Below are 21,404 nucleotides of genomic sequence, written 5' to 3' on the forward strand. Positions count from 1 at the left end.
TGTTAGGAGGATGGGGCTTAATAAGATGTGATTTGGGTCATGAAGGCAGGTCCTTCATGGATGGATTAATGTTACTATCAAAGGAGCGGGTTAGTTATTGTGTGAGTGGGTTATTATAAAGCAGGTTTGGCCCCTGGTACCTCTGTCTGTCTTGTGTACTCGCTTCTGCCTTCCATCTTCCACCCATAGGATGACCGTCTCCAGATGCCAGCTCTTGGACTTCCTAGCCTCCAAACTCAAATAAACCTATTCTTTATAAATTAATTACTACACAGCCAGTAATACAGCAGCAGAACACAGACTGTTACCTCCCTGTATATCTTTTGACTTTGAACCATAAAAGTACAGTAGTCAGTAGAAAATAAAATAATTTAAAAGCAATTCTATAATTGAAAATGGAAACAATAAATTTAACTATAACAAATACTTGTGATAAAACTATTGTTAGGAATGAAGATTTTCCAGTGCCAGAGAATAAAGATGCATTAAAAATCAAAGAAAAGTTTTCAAAGTTGATACGCCCAGGTGTCTTATAGGTAGTAGGCTGAGGAATACAGACTACCTATTCAAAAGGACAATAAGAAGAAAGGAATTTTGTATGATGGGGATAATCAGAGGTAATCTCTTGGGGATAGTCATCCTCATCATACAAAAAATGTAGGACTGTAAGGGAAACATTTAGGAAACAAAATTGTATATATAGTTATTCTCAACTATACAAAATGCATAGAAAAATGTCTTCAGGGAATATGAAAAAATGTTAACACTATTTACCTCTTGGTAATGAGATTATGAATGATCATTTCAGCCTTCTTTTAATTTTTTCTCTACTTTCCAAAATTGTTTCAATACAGTTTTAATCAAAACTATTTAATCACTATTACTAATGTAATCACTATACCAAATAAATTGAAATTTGGTTCAGATATGTTTACAGTTGTGTTTGGGTTTTTGGTTTTTGTTTTTGTTTTTTTGGTGGTGGTGGTGGTGGTGGTGGTTTTTTGGTTTTTTTTTTTTTTTTTTTTTTGAGTCAGGTTCTCACTCTGTCACCTAGCCTGGAGTGTAACAACATGGCCATGGCTCACTGCAGCCTCGACTTCCTGGGCTCAGGTGATTCTCTCATCTCAGCCTCCTGAGTAGCTGGGACTACAGGCATACACCACCACACCTGGATTATTTTATTTTATTTTATTTTATTTTATTTTGTAGAGGCAGGGTTTCGCCATGTTGCCCAGGCTGGTCTCGAACTCCTGAGCTCAAGTGTTCTGCTTGCCTCAGCCTCCCAATGTGCTGGGATTATAGACTTGAGCCACTGCACCCCTCCTACAGCCATATAACATGTTATATCATATTAAAAGTTTTAAAATATATGTCATATGATACATTAAAATATCTTAAAATGTATAGATACTTCATAATGTTTAACTTATTATGATTTTGTATTTAGCATTTGAGAAGAGAATTTCCTAATTTAGTGGGAGAATAGCCAGTTACATATCACTTTTGGCACCTTTCTTACATTTGGATAGTGACAAGAGAGAAAGCCTACAAATTGATTATAGCATTTGCATTGTAATGTCCATCGCTTCTTATATTTTATTCCTCCATGCATAGTTCATTTTCACTTTTGCTTAATTAGATCCTTTGGTAGTTCTTTCAAGAAGGGTTTATGGGTAAACTCTCCTAAAATATGTACGCCTGAAAATGTTATTATTTCACCCTTCTGTGATAATTTAGTTGCGTATAAAATTCTGGATAGATGGTTCATTTCCCTCAGTACTTTGAAGATAGTTTTCTGACATCTGTTGTTGCTGATAAAAAGTCTATTCACAGTCGGATTGCTATTTTGTGTGTGTGTGTGTGTGTGGAAAAACTGCCTTTCATCTCTGGCCATTCGGAAGATTTTTATTGACATTCTGTAGTTTTCAATATGATGTATGAAAAAGAGGAAATACTTAACTGTTTGGGGGAAAGGGACCCTGGAGAAGAGTTAATTATGTACACAATGTTGTAATCGGGACTCAGTGAGTACTTGTTGGAATATTGAGTGAATGAGTTTATGGATAGATAGATGGCTGCAGCTGAAAGAATTGAGAGGCTGATCTTCCACAATTCAAGGTACCGAGAGGCTTTTTGATCATTCTTCAGGTAATGTTTGCTTCTGACACTTTCTGAAAAGCGGGCAGCTTCATAGTTCACTGAAAACTGACATAAGGTGTTAAGGCCATGTTTAGCAATTCTTTTTTTTAGATACATGTTCATATGTTTTTATTTCTTATAGTGTTTATCTCATTTTTAAACAATAGATGAGTTCCTAAGAATTATATGAAATTACAATATTTTAAAATTGAAACTTCAGTGAAGATATAATGAGTATTGGATGAGGAGATATGAGTTCTAGAACTTTCAATTCTGCAAAGCAGGTATGATTTGAGGCAAGTTCCTCTATTTCTCTAGGCCTCATTTTTTTCATATGTAAAATGAAGGTATTTGACAAATGATTTCCGAAAGTTTATGACTTATATTTTAAATGAATCAAAGCTATTTAAACTTTAATTAATGTAACCTTTCATAAAGGAAAATATCATATTAAAATCATTTGACAATCATCCCTCAACTGAAATATTTAGTAAATTCTTTAGAATATTAGTTTCTTGGAAAACCTTTTACATTTACTCATTTTATTTACTGGAGGCAAAGACTATTTTCTTAGCACAGAGTAACCACCTTCATATTACCTAGATTTTATACACAGGAAGAAGGAATCATGCAGTCTGGTATGGAAATCTAGTTGTTTTCTAAAACTAATTTCACTAAACTATGCTGATCTCAATGCCCTACCCTCACACTATAGGTTTTTAAAATAAGCTTTATTTTATTCTTTTCCTTTAAAAAAAAAAATCCCAAATATGTAGTAGATTGACTCTTAGAAGCTTACATTTATTCCACTCAATTGCTTTAAAGCTTTTTCTCAAACTTGTTAGTTATACCTCCTAGTGCCTTATATATAATAGGCATTCAATAAATATTTGTTTTTAACTTATTTGAAAATAAGCCAGATTCTACAGAGTACAATAATAAAACCTCACCTTTTCTTTGATGCTTCAAAGCTTAAAAAGAAAATAAGAAAATATAATGCTAGCAACTCTGTGGCTGCCAGCTCTGTTTCCAAGGAAACAGAGAGTAGATCATCAAAAACAAAATAAGAATTTTCAACCTGATTACCCTTTTTTCACTAGTTCAGTCTCCATTGCTATATAATGAAAGGCAATATAACATCAGCCTTGCAATTCAGGTTTTTAATTCTGTTTATGCCGTCTCCCACTATTAAAACCAGCCAGAAAATTAATCTCTTGGATTGAATGCATGTTTGCTTGTAGGGAACTAAACTCCTTCACAAGGATGAAGACTACCTTGTGAATATAAAGCACTATGTATATGTACTGAATAATCTAATATGTATCCATCTCTAAACTGATAAATGTTTACATTATAGAATCTCAGATTTTATATTTCTTGAGAATAATATAAAAAAGTAGTGGGAATTTGTAAGTAAAGGATAAATACTTCCAAAATGAGGCCGAGCGCGGTGGCTAACACTTGTAATCCCAGCACTTTGGGAGGCTGAGGCAGGCGGATCACCTGAGGTCAGGAGTTTGAGACCAGCCTGGCCAACATGGTGAAACCCCGTCTCTACTAAAAATACAAAAATTACCTGGGCATGGTGGCAGGTACCTGTAATCCCAGCTACATGGGAGACTGAGGTAGGAGAATCACTTGAACCTAGGAGGCAGAGGTTGCAGTGAGCTGAGATTGTGCCATTACACCCTAGCCTGAATGACAAGAGCAAGACTCCGCCTCAAAAAAAAAAAAAAAAAAAAAAACCTTCTAAAATGAAATATTTTGTTTAAAGAGATTAAAAAAAAAAAAGGAGGGGGGACTTGATGCAAAAAGGATAGAAAGGAGTCAAGGAGAAATAATTGGATTTTCATTCAAAAGAGCAAAATACCACTATAACATTGTTCTCTGTTCCACATATTTATACCTACTGTGGATAAAATTATGATCCTGAAAAACAACAGCCATAGATAACAAAATCTTAACTTAGCATTATTATATTACCTAGTAGTGTTACGTTTCATAAGGGCAATATTCTTCTATTGGAAAATTTTAGTTAAAGTCAGAGGATTTTCTTTGGGGTGAAATGCTCAATCAAAATTTGTTTTAATGGAAATACAATTTAATAGGCTTTAGATGACATAATTTCATATAATGAATACAGAAATTCAGATAATAGCTTTAAAGGGAAAGAATGATTAATTCTTTGGAATTAATTATTTGGAATTCTTTCTTATGTCTGTTTTATGTTTATATACCTATTTCCCCCCCCCCCCAAAGAATTCAAATTTTTCAAAGGCATAAGCTGTGCAAGGCTCTTGATCACTTTTTATACCTAAACTCAATGTAGCACCTTGTAATTGGAGGTACTCCATAATTATTTTTGAATGCTTTTTAAATTTAAGTGACACTTTATACTTTAATTAAAGGTTTTAGCTACATTTGGGCCTCTTGCTATGAAATACAAAATCTGTGATATTCAAATACATTTTAATTGTAAATACTAATAGCCAACGTAGATTATTTACTTTAAACAACTCTTAATACATAAAGTTTTTGAAAAAGGCTAGCAGAATAAAATATTACTTTGGAAAATTAGCTTAGCTAATGTAAAGGACCTAATGTTATAAGAGAATACCAGTAATGTGGTTATGTTAAAAGAGGATACCAACAACATATGGAAAAAGCATATACTTGAGAATGGTAAGGAAAAGATGGTGGGTTTGGGCTAAAGCACATATTCATATATTTAAGCAAAGCATGGAACTTGTTGAGACCTATGGAAATATTAGCAAAGGATCTGGAAAATGTTTGTATCTATAGATAAGGAGGTTGGACTAAATCAAGAGTCAGCAAACTTTCTGTAAAGAGCCAGATAATAAATATTTTTGGCCGTGGGACCCATAAGGTTTCTGTTGCAGCTAATCACCTCTGCCATTGTGGCATGAAAGGAGCTATAGACAATAGGTAAATGAATGATTATAACTGCATTCTAATAAAATTTTATTTACAAAAACATGCTGTAGGCCAGATTTGGCCTGTTGGCCATGCTTTGCTGACCCTTGAAGTAAATGATATCTAATTCTGTGTTCTACATTCAATAGTCTACATCTGTGAATGTTAGCATTACTCAACATGGATTTTCTGATTTTCCAAACTCATTAGACATTGGTCAAGAGATGTGACTAATGGTGAAATTAGGAGACAAATTTAAGCATTAAATATAATTCAAGTTTTAGTTAAATGTGTGTCAATTTAACCAGAGTTCTGTCTATTTAGTATCACTGTGCATATATGAAATACTGTGACATTGCTTGATATAGTATTATGACTAATTTTATTAATGGATCCATTCTAAGTAATGACCTAATATATTTTTATGAAGCATATTCAAACACATATGGATATAGAAAATCTCTCTATGGAACTTTAAGGCAACATAAATGCTATTAATTTTTAAGAATCTTAGATTTCCTCTTACAGGGATGGGAACCAAAGTAATAGTCACTGAAATGTTAGGATGTTTATAGAACAGTATCACAAAACTAAACTTGCACAAAATTCTACTTTTACCATTCTTACCATATGAGTATATCATCTACAAAATTATTAATATATTTCTTCCCTGGTCCTAATGCTAGGTCACTAAGGAAAAAGATGTTACTTTTTAGAACCTTTCTGTGAGAAACATGGTTAGTCAAGGGTTTCTATTATACTTGAGGGACGACACGAATGCCTATTTAAGACACAATCTCAGTAAAAATGAGATAATGATGGAAGCAAATTGATACTCGTAAGAAGGATTGTTGTGGGTATCTTGTTTTCATTGATTAGTTAGCTTTTTAATGCCAAATTACTTTTGACTTAGTAAGAAGCAGAGGGAGTTTTCAAGGAATTCAAACTCTAAAATAAATTCCTTCTAACTGATAGCATAATGTAAGGAGGCCTGGTTCAGTTTTTACCTCTGACTCACTATTTTTATTATTTGGGAAGTTATTTAATTTTTCTGAGCCTCAGTTTTCTCATCTGCAAGATGGGAAGAATAATTCTATCTTAGGGGTTGTTGAAGAGATTACAGATATCTCTGTGAAGTGCCTGATACGTAAGGGGCACTCAAAAAGCTATTATTACTATGAGCTTTATAGCACTTACCTATTTATAGAAAAGCTAGTACTTGCCCCAGTAAAGACTTTCCTGCTACCAAAACAGAAAGAAAAAGGAAAACGGACAGTTCATTGAACACATGGATTTCTATCTTTCTATTAAAGAGACTAGCATGGTGCATTGCCCAAAACTGACATTCAGAAATATTGATTTAATGAAAGAAGGTAGAAAGTCTTTAAGGAGAGATGAGTACACATTATATACAGACCGCTGAAAGATAGTGAAAGTTTCTCTTAGGGGTTAGGGAATCCCTCCAAGGAAAACACATTCCAATGAAGGGACAGAGTTTCTGTGGACAGTTGATTGTGAACCTGTTATACCTATGCCCTAAGGCAGCTGTCCAACACATTTCAGTTTGGCGGCTCTTCCTGAACTGTATGACTATTTTCTCTCTGCTACTGCAAGGCCTGCTGCAAAACCTACTGCTGCTGTTGTGCACTTCAGAGCTTCTTTTCTGGGCAGTTGGCTGCTGCTAAAGCTTTGCTTCAAAGCCCCTGAGAAATGAAACACATGGGAAGATTCCAGGCTCACATTGCCAGGTGCTACAGAGACTGACTACATTCTGATGTGGGTACACAGAAGGGTTCCTAGCTCTGCTGTTCTCAAACCCTCAGATCAATGAGTCATATTATATAGGCTCCAAGAACTCCCCTCTGGCAGGTTTTGCATGACTAATAACCATTTAGATCTTTAAAGAGACACAGCCAGAGGAAGTCTATCTGGGAAGAATTAGCCTGATTTTCAATGTATTTTTTCCCCTGTGTCTTGTGGGTGGGTTACACGGATATGAACTTTAGGCAGACAGGTATGTGCAGACACCCATGTCTGCTCAGTCTAGCCCAGCATTTCATACCCTGGTGCTTCTGACTTACCCTGATGGTTACCTAGATGGAGGGTCCTTCCTTAGCACCTTCTTTCTCATACTGATGCTGAGATGGGTTCCTTCAAGCAATTAATGAAAATAATACAAAAATATGGGCCAGAAAAGGGTCAGATTCTGAGGACCTCACAGGATGCCAAAGTTTAGTTAACAACAGCAGAGTGAAGAACAGAAAATGGTCAGGAACCAAGTCAACAATCAGAGACACCAATTCTGAACAGAAGAGAAGGATAGATCCAAAGTCTGAGAAACAAAATGAAGATGATTGCTGGTAGGTTATGCCAGAGAGACAAGAACAAAAGAACTGAAAATGTGCTTGTAATTAAATTAGCTATAGGGCATTCCACAGAGGTCAGGTGCCAGCATCTCTTAAGGCTCCAGGTATGATTCTGTGGCCCTGCCTGTTACCCATTCTCATCCATATCTACCTCATCATCCTAAAAATAGGGAGTACTCATGAGTTAATAGTGCTAATATGTTGTATAAAAGTGGGTGACAGCCCTCAAACAGATATTTGTACATCCATGTTCATAGCAGCATTATTCACAATAGCCAAAGGTAGAAATAACCCAAGTGTCCATGGATAGATGAATGGATAAACAAAATGTGGTTTTTTTAGGGGTTAGGGAATCCCTCCAAGGGAAGTATGTACACACACATACATAACCGCCCCCCCACCACACACACACACAATGGAATATTATTCAACCTTACAAAAGAAAGAAATTCGTACACATGCTGCAGTATGGATGAACCTTAAGGACATTATACCAAGTGAAATAAGGCATCATGAAGAGACAAATACTGCATAATTCCACTCATATGAGGTACTTAGAGTAGTCATATTCATAGAGACAGTAAGTAGAATAGTGGTTGCCAAGGGTAGGGGTGGTGGGGGGAGAGTTATTGTTTAATGGGTACGGAGTTTCAGCTTTACAAAATGAAAGTAGTTGTGGAGATGGATGGTGGTGACAGTTGTACAACAATGAATATGTCACTGAACTGTACACCAAAAAATGGTTAAAATGGTAAATTTTATGTTGTATATTTTACTACAATATTTTAAGTGGATGATGGCCTTGGAAGATTATCATTTTTCATAGCAGTGGGTAACTGGTGTTAATTATACATGAATCCCATCCTCAAAGCTTTTTCAGTTTAGCGAGAAATCCAGTGATTCTTGCTCTCCAGAAACAGAAAGTATGAAAGACATTTTCATGAATTTCTAGGATTGCTTTCAAGTGGAAGTGCCTTCTTTTTGACACTACCAAGAAGCCAATGCTTTTTTGCCAAACTGATCGTTTTCTGAAGAGTAAGTAGTAGCCCATCTTACTATGAGAGAGAGCAGGATGGGAAAAGGGAGTAGATTAAGACAGTGTGTCATACAGAGCACAGTGTGTTCAGGAAAAATCCAGAAATAGAAAGAGAAAAAAAAAAGGAGGAAATGAAGAGAACAAGGAATGAAAAGCAGAGAGCAATATAAAATCAGAGGCAAAAGAAGAAAATGTAGCAATAGCTCTTTGCTGATCTGTGTGAGCCCTCAGCGGCAAGTAGGACTGTGAAACTTTACGGTACAGTCATCTGTCAGCCGAAGAGCTCAATGGAGAAGGCATTATGGAACAAAACAGGACTAGAGAGAAAAACTGAGGCGTGATCCTCAGCCACTTCTGACCTGTGAGCTGTTATACCCCTCTGTAGAAGAAAGAAGGCCTAAACAACAACCACATACGCTCTCTAGAATCGCACTCCTTAAATTTTTGCATGCATCAGAATCACCTGGAGGACTTACTAAAATAGAAATTAGTATGCTCATACCTAGAGAGTCTTCTTTAGTAGGCCTTGGGTGGATGGGAACTGAACATTTGCATTTCTAGAAAGTTTCCAGTTGATCCTGATGCTAGTGGTTTGGGGACCACACTATGAGAACCATAGGTCTAGACTTACAGAGATACAGGATTTAGTGATTGGATGTTTAAGTTTTCTGTTTTTGTTTTTGTTTTTTCCCAAATGCTTAAAAAGGAGGCCAAGGGGGGAGGGGGGAGGGGGGAGGGATAGCATTAGGAGATATACCTAATGTAAATGCCAAGTTAATGGGTGCAGCACACCAACATGGCACATGTATACATATGTAACAAACCAGCACATTGTGCACATGTTCCCTAGAACATAAAGTATAATAATAAAAAAAAAGAGGCCGAAATCTAAGAACTGAAGGAATAGACTATACTGAAAATATTTAAATATTTAAATCCAGGTGGATTTTGTCTACCAGTTGTCTCTTAATGCAGTGATTAAAGGTATGAACTCTAGAGTCAGACAGAAGGGGGCAACATCACTTTGGAGCAGTATGCCTTTGGGCAAGTTACTTAACCTTTCCATACCCTATTTTCTTCATCTATAAAAATAGAATAATGTAATACCAACCCAATGGGGTAGTTGGGAAGAATAAATGATTGATGCATATACAAGGAGTAGTACCATGGCACATGGTATATGTAGCAAGCATTTCTTTTTGATAACCCAGCCTCCACCTCTACTACTTTTGTACCAGCCCTAATTAACTGTACTACCGTGTACAGCCTTTTGAAATTTGAATCTTAGGAACAAAGCCAAGATAATAACCTGCCATTCTGATCCTCCCAATTTACCATGGAAACCACTTCATCCTGTGACAGGTGATTTATAAGCAAAAGTAAAGGGATATATATTGCCTTTATGGAAATGTTTAATCCTTGAATATTCTCTCCAGTGGTTACTAGAGAGGTAGAAAGATAGCTCCAGAGGTTTCCTGAGTGAATTAATTAGCTTACAATTGTAATATTATTCAATATCTTGTTTTCATAGCATTGCATAAGAAGTATTACAAAGGAAGCAAAGAGTTTCCTTTAATTTATGATTAAAAAGCTGAGGCTAGCTGATAAGATGGAATGCAATTTTTTATTATTTGAAAACTCAATGAAGATAATTTGGGAAAAGAAGAATATTCATTTCAGTAAAACCGAAATACATGACCAGTTTCAGTCCTGTTCTGTCAGAGGATGTACCTATACTCATTGAGAAATGATTGAGTTCATCATTTCCCCTAAATAGATACAAAGGGAATGCTCTGGATCATGTCCTCAAGGCTAATCTGTATGCTGTAACCTCTTAGGAGAATGCAAACCTTGGCCCTCTGTACACCCTGCACTCATCCCTTAACCTCTAAGAAGACAAGCTCTGACATAGTTCCATTACAGAAGTGCACCCCCCAGGGACCCAAAGGCACAAATGGGCTCTGCACCTTTAAGGTTGGAGTTTTTGTTTTTTAAATGATTCCATTTTTGGTTGTGCCTTTTGAGTAGCTTCATGTAGCAGACACCTTTAGATGCTACCCATCATCCTCTCCTTCTTTCCTTGTGTACTGAACTTTCTCATCCACATAGCGATGTGCTTTGTAAGAGGCTAGTCCCAGTTTCAGTTCTGTGAATGGAGGGTGGCGGTAGTATTTCATATCTTCAATTGGCATGTGACAAGGACTTATGACACAATTCTGGCCATGATTGAAAAGAGGGGATGTCTAATGGGAACATATGGGTAACCTTTCCTCACTCTTAAAAGGGGCACATAAGAAGGAGGTGGCCTCTTTTTCTGTTGCATATGTTTATGTATGAATGTCAACTAGTTGCATGTCTCTTATAAGGTACAGCTATCTTTGCAACTAGGAAGAGAATGAAGGACATTTATTTAGGTTATAAAAATCCTAAGATCTCAATGATGTCATTGAGCTGCTGAATTCAGTGACCATAGCTAGAAGTGCCTTCTCTCAGGACTCTGTTAAGTGAGGTAACAAAATTTCCCTATTGTATGACATTTTAAGTTAAATTTTCCATTACTTGCAGACAACATTATTCTAACAGTCATATCTGTATTATACCAATCCTTTGACTAGATAAAGTATTCAGAATTACAAAGAGATATGACAAATGTTTTGAGGGTGATGAATAACTTTATTATGCTGATTGTGGTGATGGTATCATGGGTGTTTACATATGCTACAACTTATCAAATTATACGCTTCATGTATAGTTTATTGTCTATCAAGTATACAGTATCTCAAAGATGACTTTCTCTAACTACAATGCAATTAAATTATAAATTAATAATAAAAATTAGGAAAATTCCATTTGGAAATTTAAAAACATTTCTAGAAATTCATGAGTCAAATTAAAAAATAAGTTTAGCAATTCTTTATAATTGAACAATGAAAACTGTGTATAACAAAGCTTATTAGCACTGCTAAAGTGTTACTGAGAAGTAAACTTATTGTCTTAAATGCTAACACAAGAAAATGAGAGCTTGATATTATTAATCCAGGTTAGAAAAAGAGAATTTAATAATGAGGAAATGGAACAAAATAAAGAACAGAAATTATGAAATTGAAAACATACATTTAACAGCAAAAGCTGATTCCTTGAAATGACTAATTAGACAAACCTGAAATAACAAACAAAAAAAAAAGACAGAATATATAAAACAACAATTTTCAAGACACTGGATATCAGCAGACAAAGGACAGTAATCCCTGTGAGTTGGAAAATAAATGAAGAGAGTATTGCCCCAGTATTGCCCCAACTCATTATCTTTAGAGTTTCCAGGCTGTAGTACAGGGAGGAGGTAGAGCCCAGAAATTTCCTTGAGTTGCTAAGAAGTTGCTTTTCCCCGTGAATACAGAGCTGAGAGTTCCGTGAGACCAAAGCACCTGGAGTTTGCATGACAGAATACAGAACTGAGAGAGATGCACAGAGAGCCTAAGACATCTGCACGTGAGTGTGAGGAAACTGCCTGAGGCCAGAGAGGGGAATATCTGAAGGCATTAAGGGAAACAGCACCTGAGGTTCACAGAGGGCCAAGAATAGTGCCTGCTCCCACCAGCCAGTGTGGAAAACTCTTATAATTCATTGAGTACGCTGAAGGGATTACAGAGGAACATGAAAAAACTTCTGGGGGTGATGGATGTGTTCAGTATCTTGATTATAGTGATAGTTTCATGGGTGAATATACATATGCATATGCCAAAACTTTTCAAATTGTATACTTTAAATATGTGCAGCTTATTGTCTGCCAACTATATCTTTAAAAAGCTGTTGGCTGGGCGTGGTGGCTCACACCTGTAATCCCAGCACTTTGGGAGGCCGAGGCAGGCAGAGCATGAGGTCAGGAGTTTGAGACCAGCCTGACCAACATGATGAAACCCCGCATCTAGTAAAAATATAAACATTAGCCAGGTGTGGTGGTGTGTGCCTATAATCCCAGCTACTCAGGAAGCTGAGGCAGGAGAATCGCCTGAACTTGGGAGGTAGAGGTTGCAGTGAGCCAAGATTGTACCACTGCACTCCAGCCTGGGCGACAGAGTGAGACTCCATCTCAAAAAAATAAAAAATAAAAAATTAAAAAATAAAGGTGTTAATTTTGTTCTATTATTATACCTTAGGTTCTAGGGTACATGTGCACAACGTTCACGTTTGTTACATAGGTATAAATGAGCCATGTTGGTTTGCTGCACCCATCAACTCATCATTTACATATTTACATTAGGTATTTCTCCTAATGCTGTCCCTTCCCCAGACCCCACCCCATGACAGGCCCAGGTGTGTGATGTTCCCTGCCCTGTGTCCAAGTGTTCTCATTGTTCAATTCCCACCTATGAGTGAGAACCTGTGGTGTTTGGTTTTCTGTCCTTGTGATAGTTTGCTAAGAATGATGGTTTCCAGCTTCGTCCATGTCCCTGCAAAGGACATGAACTTATCCGTTTTTATGGCTGCATAGTATTCCATGGTGTATATGTGCCACATTTTCTTAATCCAATCTATCACTGATGGACATTTGGGTTGGTTCCAAGTCTTTGCTATTGTGAATAGTGCCACAATAAACATATGTGTGCATGTGTCTTTATAGTACCATGATTTATAATCCTTTGGGTATATACCCAGTAATGGGATGGCTGGGTCAAATGGTATTACTAGTTCTAGATCCCTGAGGAATTGCCACACTGTCTTCCACAATGGTTGAACTAATTTACACTCTCACCAAAGCATTCCTATTTTTAAAGCAGTTACAACTAAAAAAAAAAAAAATTAAAAAGAAAAATAGACTCTAGAACATGAATTTACAGTGCATAATATTCCTTCAAATACTTATTAGTTTATATGAACAACTTTATACAATAAATTTGAAAACCTGTGAAATAGATTAATTCCTAGAAAAATTTAATTTACAAAATAGACTTAGGAAGAATGAGGCAGGCCAAATTGTCCTATATCTAATAAAGAAATTAAGGCAGAATTTTAAAACCATTCTAAAAGAAAAAGAAAAGAAAATGTCAGGCACATTTTAGCAAATTTTCAAGTGGAATAAATTTTAAAATGCTATATAAAAAGCTAGGAATAAATTCACATGTACAATACTCACTATAAACATAAAACACACTAAACTCAACAATCAAGAGAAAAAAAAGACAACCATAGTGGCAGAGTAACACAATTACCTCAATTGATAGATAAAGCTGACAAAATATCAATAAAGACAAAGATAACTTAAACAGTATAGTTTCAATTCTTACACAAATATTTCCAGAGAAGAGAAAAAAAGGCTCCTTGGTTCATTTTATGAGGTTAAAATACCTTGATACAAAATTTAGTACAAAAGAGGAAAAGGTACAGATCAATCTCAATCATAAATATAAAAGCAAAAATCCCAAACAACAATAACAAGCCTATCAATGTATAAAAAGATACTTCATGACTGGTTAGGTTTTTTTCCCAGGAATATGAGTGATTTAACATTAAAAATGTGCAAATGTTTTAAAGATGTTAAGAAGTATTTAAAAACATACTACATTAACAGATTAGAGGGAGAAACTATGTGATTATCTCAACATATGCAGAAATTTTTAAATAAAACTTAACATCCTATTCAGAAAAACTCTTAGCAAACTGTGACTATAAGGAACTTGCTTAATCTGATAAAACTACTACTACTACTATTACAAAAAAAAAAAAAAGCTACAGGAGATTATACATTTAATGGCAAAATGTTGAAAGTATCCCTTTTAAGATGAGGGATAAAATAAGGATATTCATTATCATGACTTTATATTCTCTATTTTATGACAAGGACATTCACTCTCAAGACTATCCAACATTAAACTGGAGATCCTTGCCAGTGTATTAAGATAAGAAAAAGAACTAAAAGGCATAAGAATCAAAAAGGAAAAAAACAAAACTGTCATTTACAGATAATACAATTTCCTATGTGGAAAACCTCAAAAGATCTCCAGATAAACTGTTGGACTTCATGAACTTTATAAGGTTGCTGGATTCAAAAATCAATATATAAAAAATGAATTATGTTTTAAAATAACAAAAACATATTAGAAAAAAATAATTTTGAAAGTATTATTTATAACAGCAACAAGGTAGGGTACCTAGGAATAAATCTGGAAAACAAAAGTGTAAGTCCTCATAGGAAAATTTTAAATTTTATTGAAAGACCTTAAAGAAAATCTCAATAAAAATGGTATGATAAGCTATGATGCTCATAGATAAAAAGACTTAATGTCACAGAAGTGAAAACACAAGTGGAATACAAATATATTTTAAAGTACTCAATGTTTTTAGTAGTCAGAGAAATGTAACATAAAATCACAATGAAACGCCATTAAACCTCTACCATATTAACAGAAATTAAGAACTCAGACAATACCAAATGTTGGAAATGATGTGTAACAGTGCAAACTGTCATATAGTTCCAGTGGGAATGTAAATTGGTACAGTGGTTTGGTAGTACATAAAAAAGTGGAACATGTACAGACCGTAACCCAGTATTTCCACTCCATAGAATGGAAGCTCTTGTACATGTACTCAGGAGACATTGTACAAGGATGTTCATAGTAACATTGTAACTACAAAAAAAAAAAAAAAAAAAAGAAAACAGAAGCAACCTAAATGTCCATCAACAGTAGAATGGCTACATAAAGAATAGTATATTTATACACTGTACCATGGTGAAAATGAATGAACTACTCTTAAATGTACCACCATGGAGAAATCTGAAGAACAATCTTGAGAAAAAAAGAAAAGAGAAAGCAAGTTAAATAATAATATAAATAATTTATGTAAAATATAAAAAACAGGCAAAACTAAATGACATATCGTTTAGTGATACATACATAGGCTAATATTATGATGAAAAATAAGAGAACAAGGAACACAAAATTCTGTTTGGGGTCACACCTGTGAGGGCGGAAGGGGTGTGGGTATATAAGGGGTTTCTAAGGCACTGTTTATGCTTTATTTTATAAGCTGAATGGGTGTTCATTTTATTCTTTTTTTTTTTTTTTTTTTTTTTTGACACAGGGTCCTGCTCTGTTGCCCAGGTGGTACAATCACAGCTCACTGCAGCCTTGACGTCCCAGGCTCAAGCAATCCTTCCACCTTAGCCTCCAAGTAGCTGGGACTACAGGCACATGCCACCACATCCAGCTAATTTTTAAAATGTTTTTTAGAGGCAGGGTCTCATTATGTTACCCAGGCTGGTCTTAAACTCAGGTTCAAGCAATCCTCCAGCCTCAGACTCCTAAAATCCTTGGATTACAGGCATGAGCCACCACACCTGGCCTCGTTTTATCCTTTACACTACTCATTTACATTGTATGTTCTCTTCTGTAGATATGAAATATTTCACAACAAAATCTTTTCAAAGCAAAAAAACAACAGCAATTGTTAATTATTGAGATACTTTAGCTGATATGATTGAGATAAGAGTTCAATTCTAGAAAAGAATTCACTCCCCAATGAATTGGGTGGTCCCATGGCTCTTTATTTCTGAATAATTAAAATCTTTGGATTTTTTGAACCTGTGATGAGGGCTTGGGTGCAGGTAGTGAACTTTTGGGCTGATTACAGGCAGCAGGATTGTGAGACAATAAAGCAGACTGATAGAGGGAAGGAGAAAAGTCAATAAATTATGTATTATTTGGGTCATCTCTGTAGACAGTAGGGGCTCAATTCCACCAAAACCTCTGAGAAGCACAAAGAATGTCTCCTAAATTCGTGTTGAAGAACAGGAGACTGTGCACTGACTGACTTTAACCCTCACTGGTTGAGAGTTGCTCCCAGGGGTATTAACTCACTGTCACTTCTGGGCTGTGTTTGTACTTGGACTAAGTACAAGGCTTCCAAACAAACCTAGAGGCAGAAAAGGCATTGTGCATACAATGGTAGAGGAAGTAGATCCTACCACCACAGCTGCAGCTGCAACCAGAGGTAGGCCAAGGGTGCACCAAAGGATCCGCCACAACCAGCATGACAGATCCAGGCATCACATCTGCAAAGCATACTCACAATGCACAGGTTGCTTGTTTTACATCTCAAAATTGCTAAGAGAGTAAATTTCAAATGTCTCACCACAAAATGTTAAATATTTGAGGTGATGGATATGTTAACTAGGTTGATTTAATTATTTCACTTTGTATTAATAAATCATAACATCACTTTGGACCTCATAATTTTAAGAATGATTTGTGCAAATTCACCCTCTTAGAGATAAAAGTGGCAATGAAAAACTGTTTAATTATTCATCAGAACTATCAGAACTTATTTTTCCCACTCATCTTTTTCTTTTTTGACACCGAGTTTCGCTCTTGTCTCCCAGGCTGGAGTGCAATGGCACGATCTTGCCTCACTGCAACCTCCACCTCCCGGGTTCAAGCAATTCTCCTGCCTCAGCCTCCCCAGTAGCTGGAATTACAGGTGTGTGTCACCACGCCCACCTAATTTTCATATTTTTACTAGAGATGGGGTTTCACCATGTTGGCCAGGCTGGTCTCGAACTCCAGACCTCAGGTGATCCTCCCACCTCGGCCTCCCAAAGTGCTGCAATTACAGGCATGAGCCACCGCACCCGGCCTCCCATTCATCTTTTAAGATGCTGCTCAGGTTCTACATCTTCCAGAAACCTTCTCTGGCTCCTCCCGGCTAGATTAGATGTCACACTTCAATGCCTCCATAACTCTTTGCGCACGCACTTCTTTGCCACTGTACTCATCTGATTACATTTTAACTTGCAATATATTTATCTATCTCTTCCACCAGACTGTTTTAGTCATCTTGGAATGCTATGTTCTCATTTGGCACAAGAAGTTAACTAAATGTTTGTTAAATGGATGAATGAAGGCGTAGTGAGTGAACAACTGATTATGGAAATAAGAATGTAACACGAACCAGGAAATAGTAGGAGGAGACAAAAATAGGGAGAAACGAAGGAATAAAGCACAGGAAATTCAGTCTGAAATTAGATTTCCTCGTTTTAATATATTTTTCTGAATTACCAATATGCTTTCAATGCATCTTACTTGAATTTTTTTTTCCTATTTTTTTTCAGAGCACCACTGAAGAAAGGCATAGCAGATGATATCCACTGGGGCGAATACACAATACCTCCATTTTTCCTTGAGGTTTGAAGAGATAGGCATGAGGTAAGACAGATGGAGATCAACATATCATTTTGATTATTTGTAAAGCAGCTATTGGAAAATGCCACTTATGTCTGGGAACAATACTACACCCCAGAATTAGACTGGCATTCTCACTCAGGCGTGGACCACTGCTGGCGGTCTGGGTGAGGTCTGGTCCTGTAACACTGACTTAGAGACAGGGGTGCTTCCTGTGGGCAGCTGGTACCAACAAGGGGAGAGGAGGAAGCATGGGGCTCCCAAATTCAGCAGGTAGGTCACTCCCTTCCCTAGGGTAGTGTGTGTGGATGCAGAGGGGTCAGGAGAGTTATACTAACTGATGTCCCTTCACACAGAAGAAAACCCCAGAAGTAGGGAATAAATATTCCTGTGAAAGATAGTCATTTTATGATTAAGACAAAACAAGTTACTCCCACCATGATGTACTTATTTTTACAGGAAGAGGAAGCCAGCATGTAGAGTAATTTTTACAGTAAGCAGGTTCAAGTTCAACAGTAGGAGAAAGAGGCCAGAAGTTAAAGAAACGATATATGTTCACTTCACACTAGAGAAATGATCTAAATATATAATTTAACAGTTACTTTTAACATTTTTTAAATAAACCTTTTTGGAGGAATAATTATCACATGGTACAAATTTCAAAAGGTATAAAGTGTAAACAGTGAAAAAGTCTCTCTTCTATCCTGACAATTACTTTCAAAAGTTATTTTTGTAATTATATATTATCAGAGATATGTTTTATTTCATTTGCCTTTTCCTCTTGATTTGATGAGTTCAAGGTCCTCAATTTACAAATGAATTTTTGGAGCATAATCTGCTTGCAAGTCATCTGGAATTCAGATTGCATGGCGAATTTCTGTTTCAGGTTTCTTAAGGTAGTTCACTAACAGCACCCCTAGGCATTGGAGGACACAGCACTCATGGGTCTCACAGCTCTAGCTTTGTCCTGAAGTACTAGGCTATTGTGCACGTGAGTGTCTTTAACTTACAGAGACAATCTATTAAAAAGTTGAAAATCTGTTTAATTACATACAATGGTACCTTCTCTACCTCTTGGTTGCAATTGATACAACTTGAAAAGGAAATATTTTTCACAGTCATTTTTTGCTTCAAAGAAGTATGAATATTTCTTTTATAGTATGATTCAAAACTAATTCACCATCATGATAGATGGCAAATATTTGGCTAGGAAAACCAGAGTAGGGATATTTTACAGACTGTTACCGCAGAAACTGAGACAGCCACCCGTCAAGTAATTAAGCCAAGCATTTTCTTTTCTCACTCACTCAATATATTGACCAGATACGTTAGGGCAAGGAGTATGCTTGGAGAAGAGTCAGACAGTCTTGAGGGATGAAGCAGACGTGGAAATGAGCAAGGTTCATGGAGTGATACAAAGAAGGAAGCAGTAAATTCTACCCAGAGCTGGGGATGAGGCTTGGAGAGAGGAGGGCACTCAGGAGGCCTCAATGAGTGTGACTCTTGAAAGGAGACTGCCTTCAATAGCTCCTACAAAAAGCATAGGCACAGAGCAATGAAACAACCTGCTGTGCCACGGAACTGCAACTAGATCGGGCTTTTCTGGCATAAGGAATGTGGGGCGGGGTGTGGCAAGAGGTGACGGTCTGGAGGCTTCTGACCTTCCAGGCTTCATGTGAATGCTTTATATCTTAGCCCATTCATCACAATCCTCTGGAAAACAAAACAAAAAAATTATTATTCTTTCTTCTATTACTAATTAGTTTTAAGTATATCAATTTATTGTTAATCATTCATACAGGAGGTTATAAAAGGAAAAGTCAAAGCTGTTCTTGCCATTTCTATATCTAACCACCTAGTCCTACTCAGCTGTAGAATATGTTACAAAAATTCGCAGAAATGCTTATACGTATCAAGCATTATTTCTGTCTGCCTATTATGTATTTATATAAGACTATTGACTTATTTATATTAATTTTGTATGCTACCTCTTTACCAAATTCTCTTATTATTTATATTAATTTCTCCATTTACTTTTTGTTTTTTTTCTCTCTTTTGAGACAAGGTCTTGCTCCATCACCCAGGCTGGAGTGCTGTGATACAATCACTGCTCACAGCAGCCTCAACCTCCAGGGCTCAAGTAATCCTCCACCTCAGCCTCCTGAGTAGCTCGGACAACAGGCAAGCTAGTTTTTAATTTTTTTTTTGTAGAAACAGGGCCTCCCTATGTTGCTCTGGCTGATCTTGAACTCCTGGGCTCAAGTGATCCCACCTCATCTCCCAAAGTGCTAGGATTATAAGAAATGTGGGCCACTGAGCCAGGCCTATTTTTTGTTTCCTAGCTATGTAATCACATCATCTGGAAAGAGATAGTTTACTATCTTCCTTCCATTCTTGTATAATTAAATGCTTTCTCCCAGCCAGGGCAACATGGCAAAACCCCATCTATAACAACAACAACAAATAGTCAGGCTTGATGGTACAACTGATGTCCCAGCTATGTGGGAGGCTGACGTGGGAGGATCACCTGAGCCTGGGCCGTGAGCCATGATTGCACCACTGCACTCCAGCCTGGGTGACAAAGCAAGAGCTTGTCTCAAAATAAATAAATAAATAAATAAATAAATAAATAAATAAAGCTTTATGTTATATAATTATATTGGCTAATCCCCGTTTCCAAGGCTCAATAGTAATGGAAATGGTGGTCATCTTTGTCTTCTTCCGACTTTTATTGTTTTTCCAGCCAGGTGCAGTGGCTCATGCCTACAATCCCAGCACTTAGGGAGGCTGAGGCGGGTGGATCACCTGAGGTCTGGAGGTTGAGACCAGCCTGGCCAACATGGCAAAACCCCGTCTCTACTAAAAATACAAAAATTAGCTGGGCATGATGGCCGTGCCTGTAATCCCAGCTACTCAAGAGGCTGAGGCAGGAGAATCACTCGAACCTGGGAGGCAGAGGTTGCAGTAAGCCAAGATCGCACCAGCCTGGGCGACAGAGCAAGACTCCATCTCAGAAAAAAAAAATGTTTTTCCATTAAGTGAGAAGCTGGCTTTGGCTGAAATAACCACCAATTTCTATTTATTATTTAGTATTTTTGACATGGAAGCATGTTGAATTTTGTTTGGCATTTACCTTTTTGGCATTTATGGAGGCAATAAATACCTTTTTGGCATTTATGGAGTCAACAATCTGATTTTTTTCCTTAGCTTTATTAATACGATTAATTGTATTAATTGATGCTCTACTAAGGAACCACTCTTGTATTCTTGGAATACATTTTATAATGTATTATGTACATATTATGTATACATAATAATACATAATACTTATGTATTATTACTAAATATTGAAGCAGTGTCATTGTCTGGGGTAAATACCTGAGGTTTGTTATCTCATGCCAAGGGAATTGAGGACACAGACACACAAGAAGTGAGTTTAAGAGCAGAGTTTTAATAGGCAAAAGAAAGAGAAAAGAGACTAGATCTCTCTCTCTTGCAGACCCCCAACTGGATCTGCCGGTTTCGTGGTGAAATGCATGAGGTTTTATAGACGAGCTTGAGGATGTGGTGGTGTCTGATTTATATAGGGCCCAAGAGAGATTGGTTGCACTAGGTGTGACGCTTGCATAGCACATGAGAAAGCTGGCCTTACCACCCTAATCTTTTATTATGCAGATGGGCTCTCCACATGGCCGGTGCCATGCTGTCTGTTCCTTACTGTACACGTGGTTGACAAAGAAAGGGGAAGATGGA

General features: G+C 36.7%; 1 long non-coding RNA gene across 1 annotated transcript; it reads left to right on the forward strand.

The window, feature by feature from the left end:
* The first annotated feature begins 17,189 nt into the window (after nt 1-17,189).
* LOC135966586 (uncharacterized) lies at nt 17,190-20,824 on the forward strand. Its single transcript, XR_010580011.2, has 2 exons — nt 17,190-17,675; nt 20,395-20,824. It is a non-coding gene; the product is annotated as an uncharacterized lncRNA (long non-coding RNA).
* Nucleotides 20,825-21,404: the final 580 nt, after the last annotated feature.

Source organism: Macaca fascicularis, chromosome 12 (genome assembly GCF_037993035.2).
Source record: "Macaca fascicularis isolate 582-1 chromosome 12, T2T-MFA8v1.1".
NCBI lineage: Eukaryota > Metazoa > Chordata > Mammalia > Primates > Cercopithecidae > Macaca > Macaca fascicularis.